General features: G+C 39.0%; 2 protein-coding genes, 1 long non-coding RNA gene and 1 pseudogene across 3 annotated transcripts in view; 1 reads left to right on the top strand and 3 right to left on the bottom strand.

Annotated features, from left to right (window-relative positions):
- Positions 1-9,379, top strand: part of LOC124384578 (zinc finger protein 850-like) — a 1,373,244-nt gene that overhangs the window by 611,433 nt on the left and 752,432 nt on the right. The window lies entirely within an intron of this gene.
- The window catches only part of LOC124384668, a 920,651-nt pseudogene that overhangs the window by 168,642 nt on the left and 742,630 nt on the right, over positions 1-9,379 (bottom strand).
- The window catches only part of LOC124384657 (leucine-rich repeat flightless-interacting protein 1-like), a 794,289-nt gene that overhangs the window by 720,641 nt on the left and 64,269 nt on the right, over positions 1-9,379 (bottom strand). The window lies entirely within an intron of this gene.
- Positions 1,553-3,880, bottom strand: LOC124384682. Its single transcript, XR_006925467.1, has 4 exons — positions 3,668-3,880; positions 2,747-2,812; positions 1,782-1,893; positions 1,553-1,663 (listed from the first exon to the last, which is right to left on the bottom strand). It is a non-coding gene; the product is annotated as an uncharacterized LOC124384682 (long non-coding RNA).

Genomic DNA, 9,379 nt, shown 5'->3' with positions numbered 1-9,379 from the left:
TGATCTGGTTTCGCTCAGCGTGGTCTCCACACCCACCCGAACAAAACGCACAGCATCTCGCCCTGGTCCAGTTCCTCCACGCAATGCGAGACCTCCTGCACACGAACCCACCACGATTATGTGACGCAGTAACAAGATAATAACCGATGTGTATTCAACTAAATGTGATCATAAGACACTGCATGAGATTATTACTTTGTAATCATTTATGTGTAGAAACTCTCAATAATGGATTTAGAGCGCTTTCCATTTCCTCCTCTGATAGCGCAGGCTTGTTTGTAGTCGAGTCGTTTCAAGAACAACACCTACAATCACAACCTGCTTTGAATATTTTCACAACATGAACACAGGAGAGAGCTGAAAAAGAACACAGACTACATTCACTACAGACTCACCTGATGCTCCGGATGTGGCTCTAGCGCTAGTTTCTCCATCGCAGCCGTTCTTCCAGTTCAGCCGTCGTCCCCCGAAATTCTGTCCCAAATAAATCTTATCATCTGCTGGTAACTACACACAAACACAATTCAGTTCAAATAACAATGCTTCTTATAAACCTGGTAGAAAAAGTGTACCGTAATTTCCGGACTATAAAGCGCACCCTTATATAAGCCTGAATTTTACAAATATTTTTATTTTGAACATTAATAAGCCGCACCTGTTTATAAGCTGCAGGTGTCTACACTAATGTACTTTACACAGGCTTTAACGAAGACACGTTACACACGGTGTAGCGGTGAAATATGTTGCGCTTCTATTAGGAGCAGAGCGGTATTTTGGGAAAAGACCGCACTGCATATTTCCGCTATTACTGCGTGTGTGGAGGCCGAGGCTTTTTATTTTCTGATGCTCATTTTTAGGTGTCTTTGACTAACCCATAACGCTGTTGCAAACAAAAATAAAAAAGCAGGAGTTTTGGAAACCTGTCTGTGCTTATATGATTTCTGTTGTAACTGGAGTTAGTGAGCTCTCCCTTCACCCAGACTCAACACACTACAACGGCTTGTATCTAAACAGTAGCCGACCAAGTAAGTCATTGTTCACTGTCTTCCTCCTTCCTTTCACAGCTACAGTGGTACTTTGACCCACGAGTGCATTAATGTACGAGTTTTCCGAGGTACGAGCGGTCACCACGCTCATTTTCCACCACTTGGTCCAGTTGCTGGGATTTGAGGTGGAAAGTGTGAGGATAATCAGAATTAGGAAAAACAGATTGCACACATGAGTAAAAAATAGTGGAAAAGGGAAATGGTAATACAGGTAAATATAAGGAGGAAGACTGGTGAGCTATTAGCCAGAAGAATCTGCTTCCTCTATGAATGTGTGTGACTGTTACCTGCAGAGGCATAGGGACGGAAAAGACATTTCCCACTGGCAGAGTGGGCTTCCGACTCCTGCCAGCTTCTGATATGATCTCCTCTGTGATGTCCTTGCTGTCCTGGTTAGGATCTCGGACAACGATCCTAATGGGAAATAAATAGCACATGATCAGAGATAAATAGGTTCATTACTCAGTAAATAAACCAGTACTGAAACAAAGAGTAAGCACACGCACGTTTCCTCTTCCTCTTGGTAGATGGATGTTGCTGCAGTGGAGGGACCATTGGGAATGGAGTCTGGTTGTACACGGCCTGATCATTATAGTAGAACATCCCTGCAGCCGACACTAATAAGAACAGTATCAGTTTCAATTAAAGACCAACATGTAAGCTGTGAGGATCATAACATCCTACAAGAAAACCAGGCTTTTTGTAAGGATGACTGGAAAGGCATGATGAACTTACCATTTGTTGGGGTAGTAGGTTCAGGGAGTAGAGTGTAGCATGTATTGAATCCTGTGGGATGGACTGAGTACTGCTGAGGAGGCACCACATGTACTGGAGCACTGTAATAATACTGTAACACAAACAACATATACGTTTCGCATAAAAATCACAAAAATGCTAAAGCTATTTGAAGGTTAACGTAAACAGTATTTGAAACTTGCAGCTAAAAAAGGACACACAGGGACAAATTCAAAGCACCAGGGTACACACATGACCCCTGACCTTTCCCACAACTACATCGAACAACCTCCAAGTCTCTACCTGTCCCTGTGTGCCTCATTACATATAGCACAGTTAGGTATGGTAATGTAGGTGAAGTAATGTGGGTGAGAGAAACTCAGGCAATGCAGGAGGGAAAGACAGGGCAGAGTGAGGGAGGAAGTGCAGGCCAGACAGGGTGGGATTTTAAAGTCAGGCTAGGAAAGGTAGGTAGAACGTATTTCCTGATTAGCACACATTAGCATACAGATATCATTTTGGTTCAAACTCAGTAATGATTTCGTTCAAATAGAGTTCATAGAGTAAGTAGTTTATTGATTTGTACAATTCTGATATACTTCATGAATAACCTTCACTCTGTTTAATCAAATCAGAGCCGTGGCCTTTTAGAGCGGTTGCCAGTTGCGCTCATACTCCTCTATATGGACATTTTGACAATCTGATTTTAGTAGTCAGTTATGTTTTATAGATCGTTCTGAACCATAATCAGGTCCCCAATAATATCACAGATTGGATACCACTTTTCATTCATTCCTCTTCGTTTAGTTCCCTTAAAGACAAAGTAAGTGATCAAGGAGTTTACAAATGAGCCGTTTGGCTGCCGTAAGTAAAATCTAAATGAACAGTGTGTTTAGGTGATGAGGAAGTGATGGGCTTTAGTTTATTCTGTGTGAAAAACAGTGTGTGTTTGAACTGTACATTACCAGCATTTGTTCTTCTGGAGAACTCGCAGTCATGTTCACCACCACAGGAACGTAGGTCACCCAATACTGTTGATTAGAACAACATGAAAATGTCTGTCACTACATTTGACATCATATTTAATGTTCTCTCTGATATTTACATCTCAGCTGCTTTCAGCTTCCGGTTGCCTTCAGCTTCCTGTGTTTTGTAAAGCAAATTTGTTCATAACTACATTGTCTTGTTAATGAGTGTGTGGTAAAATAAAAGCATTTATTCTTTTTTTCTTTAAAAACAAACAAACATTGATATCTGATCGGAGTCAAATCGACCCCGAACATAAGTAACGTTATTATTTTAGAAAAGAAAAGAAAAAAAAACATTGTTTATCCAAACACAAGATGTTTTTTCTTATACTTGCTCAATGCTGTTTTTTGTCTTTATTCTAAATTATTGTGGACAGGCCACAAATACATCGTTTTCCATGCTAAGAGCATTTTTTTATTCTTGATCTGTTTATATAAAATATGATATAAAATATATTTAAAAAATGTCAATGTCCAGCTTATTCAGCATCTTCAGCATGAAATCCACTGATGCTTCCAGGTGAACTCCATCCACCACTACACTGATCTGAAGCTGACTGCCATTGGAGTAGATGTCAGACATTCAAATCGGCCCCTCCCACGTGATGGCATGGGAGTAAATATGAATAAACCTCTACCATTCCCAATGGCATTCAATCAATCTATTTTAAAGAAAAGAAAACTATGTACAAATAAAATCTCCACAAATTTAAACCTATTTTGTAATAACACTGAATGGAGATAAAAATAAATAAATAAATAAAAATCTGTGTGACATAAACTGACTCATAATTTCTTGTACAACTTACTAAACTGAGTTTATTTATATGATCATCACTATTCATTACATCACATTACCTCTGTCTTTGTCCTGCTTTTCTTCTTCTACACTTTTTCTTCTTTTTTATTTAATTTGTATTGCTTTCCAGCACAGTAATGTGATGAATGTAAATACTGTTGTTTGCATCATTATGCTATAAAACACATATTATACCATTAAGTTCGGAGCATGCGCAGAAAGAACCGGAGACATGACTGCGCAGCGTTTTTTACTCGTTTACTCTGCACACTGCAAACACACCCACATGCAGCACGAGAGTGCCCTCTAATGGCTATCAGATATCATTACATTAATGCAATGTTACCAATGTCACTATGACCATTATTAATTTAGGGGCTTCAGGAAAGTCTGCAAAGGAAACAAAACTATACCTACCTTTTCCAGTTTGTCTGAATCGTTGCACGAAACACATTAACAAATCCGAAAACAACGACAAGTCAGACAAACCGGAAAAGGTAGGTATAGTTTGTGAATGTAAACTTATCAATCATTGGACAAGACACCTGTCATTCACCTGTATATCTTGACTGACAGGTGTCTTGTCCAATGATCTGTAAGTTTACATTCACAAACTATACCTACATTTTCCGGTTTGTCTGATTTGTGTTTTCGGATTTGTTTAATCTGTTTTGCACTTCTCGGCCACCGTAGGTGACCCCTGTTCTACAGCTTACCAGTGAGTGTGCCACTACTGCCACCTAGCAGATAATTTACACATACACTCTCCAATACACTCGTCATGACAGGTAGATTCACACCTGTATTGTATTGTATTGTATTGTATTGTATTTTGTATTGTATTGTATTGTATTTTATTTTGTATTGTATTGTATTGTATTCTTATAGTTATCCTATAACAGGGAACTAAAATGTAGTTAAAAAATAACTTGCTTGATAATCAACCAGATTGAATGCAGTTTCAGTCGAATTTCTACCTGCACATTCATCAATCACATGCACACAGCACACTTACTGCAGGGCTCCTGAGACCGTACCCCTACATGCACTGTGTTTTCTTCATGTAAACAATGAGTCACGCCTCAAAAAAGGTTAAAAACCACTGCCCTATGGGTAATAAAAGACCGATAATCAGGATCTCAGGTCTACATTCCTTACTATTGAAGTAAACAGGACCAATACACACACACACACACACACACACACACACACACACACACACACACACACACACACACACACACACACACACACGTGCTCAGCTCTGCTCGTGTCTTTCTCCTTTTCTCCTCATCACCAGTCACTAAAACAGAGCACACTGATTAGTCCCATCAGCCACAGATCTGCTTCTCACCGCTCGTTTCCCCGGCTCCACCCTCCATTCACCAACCGCTCATGCACGCACCCGCTGCTCCATCCAGCAGTAGTGTTCAGGTGTTGTGAGGTGAATCCAGTGTTAACCCTGTCAGAATAACTGCTGAAAGATCATCCACTTTCTTGTGCCAATCCATGTGATTAATTATAAAGTACAGATGTTTAAGTGAATCAGGTTCTGCCCCACATTAACTGTCAGCTATATTGCTTTCAGAGCTCAAAATGAACAAAGCACTAAAGCTGCAAGAAAATACCTCAACTTCAGTTTCTGTCAAATTCCTTTTCTTTAAGGACATCAAACATCACTGACTTTACTAAAGTGGATTTCAAGAAAAAATGCCATCATTGAATGCTCTCTGTGATGAAGAGACATTAGACATGATTGAAATTCAAAATCTTTATTAATTTAATAGTGTTTATTGTGTCTCGCTGTAGTAAAAGACTCTCTGTTTCTCTTGTCGTCTTCTTTTTTTTCTATTTCTCGTTTTCTTTTGAATGTTTTCTTGTCTCAGCTGAGCAACAATTTCCTCCCATCGCCTCGGACTCTCATATAATGATCTGTTTTATTCTCTGAAGTCTTCTTTTCTTCCTCACAGAGATTCTGGGTATCCTGGAGCCCCCTGTTGGTCTGAAGCTGTAAGTTGTTCCTCTCCTCTATGTCAAGTTTAGTTTTCTCTCTTTCGTCCTCTTGTTTTTCTTTAAAGTCCAGCGTGGGCTCAAGCTGAGCAACATGTTCCTCCACTTTCTTTTGTTCTCTGGTCCAGCTCTCTCTCTCACATTCCACATTTTCTCCAGTTCCTTAAGGATTTTCAGGGAAGACTGGAGCTCCATGGTGGTCTGTTCCAAAGTGACCTCAAGCTGAGCAACATGTTCCTCCACTTTCTTTTGTTCTCTGGTCCAGCTCTCTCTCTCACAGTCCACAGTTTTCTCCAGTTCCTCATTGATTTTCTGGGAAGACTGGAGCTCCATGGTGGTCTGATCCAAAGTGACCTCAAGCTGAGCAACACGTTCCTCCAGTTGTTTTTGTTCTCTCGCCCAGCTCTGGCTTCTCTCAGTTATATACTTTTTCTGCTGCTCTCGCTCAGAAGCCAAAGTAGCCTCCAGCTTTTGCACCGTCTGTAGCAGAATGGCTTTCTCTTCTTTCTCTTCTGTTATCTTCTCTATCATTAGAAGAGAAAATGCATCCAAGTCTTTCTCTACTTTCTCCATGTGTTCCAGCTTCTCCTTCATTTCAGCAATCTGCTTAGTTTTCTTCGTTCTTCTGGTTTGAAAAAACTCTCTCAACCTTCTGAAGAGCTCCATGTTTATGCCTCTTTACTCACAAGCAAAAACCTTGGAAATGAGAGAAACAGAGACTCGTTCCCAATTATAGACGTTACCTTACTGTGACGTCACAGGGAGATGCCCCGCCCTCCGTCTGTGACGTAACCCGGTCTCTCTTAACCTGACACTATGCGCATGCGCACATTACAGAGGTAAAGAGCGGATAAAATATCATGTCTTCACAGCTTTTCTGTTGTTCCTGAGAGAAGAGTGATATTACAGTCATAAATAAGATAAAAACGGCTGTAAACTGTGTATAAAGCGAGTGAATCCGAGTTGAGAACCGGAAGTTGACCGGAGTGACTCTATGAATGTTGCAGAATCATAAATGACCAGTAGGTGGCAGTGTGATGTGTATTAGAGCTCACTGTCACAGCAGGTAATTAGAAGTAGTGGAGCTCTAATGACGTCATTAATAGCGAGGACAAGACACACAGCAGTTTGGGATTCTTTTATTGACTTTATTGATGAATTGATTTATTGATGATATGATTGTGTTTCTGTTCAAAGTAAATTCATGTGTATGGAGTAAAAACAACCTGTAGATTTCTCACTTCCAGACAGTATTATGAGATGTTCATCTGCTGGAAGTTCATGTTTAATGCTGCATGTTTTATAGGATTTATGAGCTGGAATAAATGTTTTACTTTTAAATGTTTTCTTTTAACCAACTGGTGCACTTTTATCTTTATGCTTCAGATGAGTTTTATAAAAAACAGATTTTTACTACTTATTAAAAAATAAAACGTCATTCTGAGTTAAACCAATTGTTTATTAAATGCATTATTCACTAAATAAACATCAATGAAAACTGGATGATTTGTTTTTATTGAATGTAAAAATATTAATTTGAGGATAATTGAACTTAATGAATGTAATAGTTTTGGATTAAATGAAGACTTTACTGAACTAAACAGCACTGAATTCTCCTTTAAATGAACTTAAGTTTACTGAACTAAATACAATCTAGAATAGTGACGGGTTAACAAACAGGGGGTTCATGTTTAATTTCTAAGCTGAATTTTTGTGATATAAATAAATGAAATAGAAGTTAAATTAAGCTGATTAAAACTAATGTAATTTTGTGTTTTTGAGAGTCTGCTGAAAGGAAATTTCGGGAACTATCTATGGATTCAGACTCGGTCGAGCTGAAACGGTGAAGCGACTCTCATGAACCTCATTGTTTTGCATAGAAGTGATTGAACCGAACTCTCTTGAACCGAGTCACTTGAAATGAATCTAATGAGTCGAACTCACCGAACCGAATCTTTTTAAACTGAATTGACCAAACTGAATGGACTGAATTATTAAAATGAATCTATTAAATTAAATTGTTATTTTCTAATGGATTTAATGCAAAATAGTTATTTCTGATGTTCTTCTACTAACTGCAGTTGTCAAAAGTTATACTTGAACTTTTCCCAACATTTTATCATGTTGATTTTAATTCTTAGTTAAATTTAAATGATGTACAATAATAATTTAATAATAGAAACAAAACACACACTATATTTAAGATATTTATTTATTTTGAAGTAATAAAAAATATTGAGTTACAATAATCACTGATATGTTTGTACTGTATTATATGTAGGACATGTCCAGCTTGATCTCCTCTTTTTCTTTCTCTGGTTTTCTTTCTCTAGTGCTGAAGTCATATTGCTGAACAGCTGTACAGCTTCCTCCAGTCACTCTCGGGTTTCCATCCTCATTTCTCTTCCCTCACCTAAGAATCTTTGTTTCCTTAGAGATTTTCTGCGACTCTTTGGGCTTGTAGAGGTTCAGCTTTCTGTTCCTGTTCATGATGTCCAGATTTGTCTCATCTTGCTGCTGTTTCTCATAGTCAGAACCCAAAGTGCCCTCAGCTGAACTACATGTTTCTCCAATTGCTCTTGGTTTCTTAAAATGATTTTTCTCAAGCTCTTCAGTCTTCTTCTGTATCTTATAGTGATTCACGGTATCCTGGAGCTCTCGAATGGAGGAGAGGAACATATTAGAACTCCAAACCATATCTAGTGTAGCCTTCTTTTTTTCCTCATCCCATTTATTTTTCTTTAAATTTAAAGTCAGCTGGTGGTTGAACCATACACCTCATATAAAGAATCTTAAAAACAACAAGAAATACGTCACACATTTTAACAGCAGGAACAAGAAGCAGCCAGTGTTCAGAATGCTGCCACATCATTATTCACATATCAGCTCACTGTATTTTCATGTGAAACAAACATGTAACATCTGTAACTTAGACAAAAGCAGCATTTCACACGAAGAATCAAATTCACGTGATGAAATGATACATGATTACATGTTCATTAGCTGAATGAGATCTAACACACTCGTTCACACACTCGTTCACAGTGAGGTTCTGTAACAGCATGTGCTTTTGAGGAGATACTTACAGTACATGTGTCTGGACTCTAAAGTCTGTTCCCAATGATCCTGACAGGAACAACAATAACTACAAAGGAAGATAAGGCACATACTGTGTGATCTCTAACACGTTCATTCACACACTCATTCACACACTCGCCACACACTCGCCACACACTCGCTCACACACTCGCCACACACTCGCTCACACACTCGCTCACAGTGGTTCTGTAACAGCATCCGCTTTGAAGAGAAACTTACTTCAGTCTGGATTCTGCGGAGGTCCAATAATATTATTGTGCCTGATGGCATCAACATCAATTCTGTTTATTTTGGGAGCATCTCCCATTTCATTTGTCCTTCTGGGTATCCTGAGAGAGAGAGAGAGAGAGAGAGAGAGAGAGAGAGAGAGAGAGATGGTAAGGAACTTAGATTTGTTAGATAACACACATGTACTCAACACACACTTACAAAGCTTTTGCTCAGCAGCTCTCAGTGTCTCTCTGTTTTCAGTTTCATCAATATGTCTGGTAATTGTGTAATCTGAGAGAAACTTTCGCTATTTCTTTAACTGCGTCAGGGCCGAGCATCTTGTTGACAGCGGCTTTGCAGGCGGGGGGCATTAATGTCTCTGCCACAGTGTGGGTTTTTTTTTGATTAGGCTACGAGTTGAGCTACTAGGTAGGTCACTTTGGGATCTCTCT

The sequence above is a fragment of the Silurus meridionalis genome, chromosome 4 (assembly GCF_014805685.1).
Source record: "Silurus meridionalis isolate SWU-2019-XX chromosome 4, ASM1480568v1, whole genome shotgun sequence".
Lineage (NCBI taxonomy): Eukaryota > Metazoa > Chordata > Actinopteri > Siluriformes > Siluridae > Silurus > Silurus meridionalis.
This window is presented reverse-complemented; position numbering and strand designations above follow the sequence as displayed.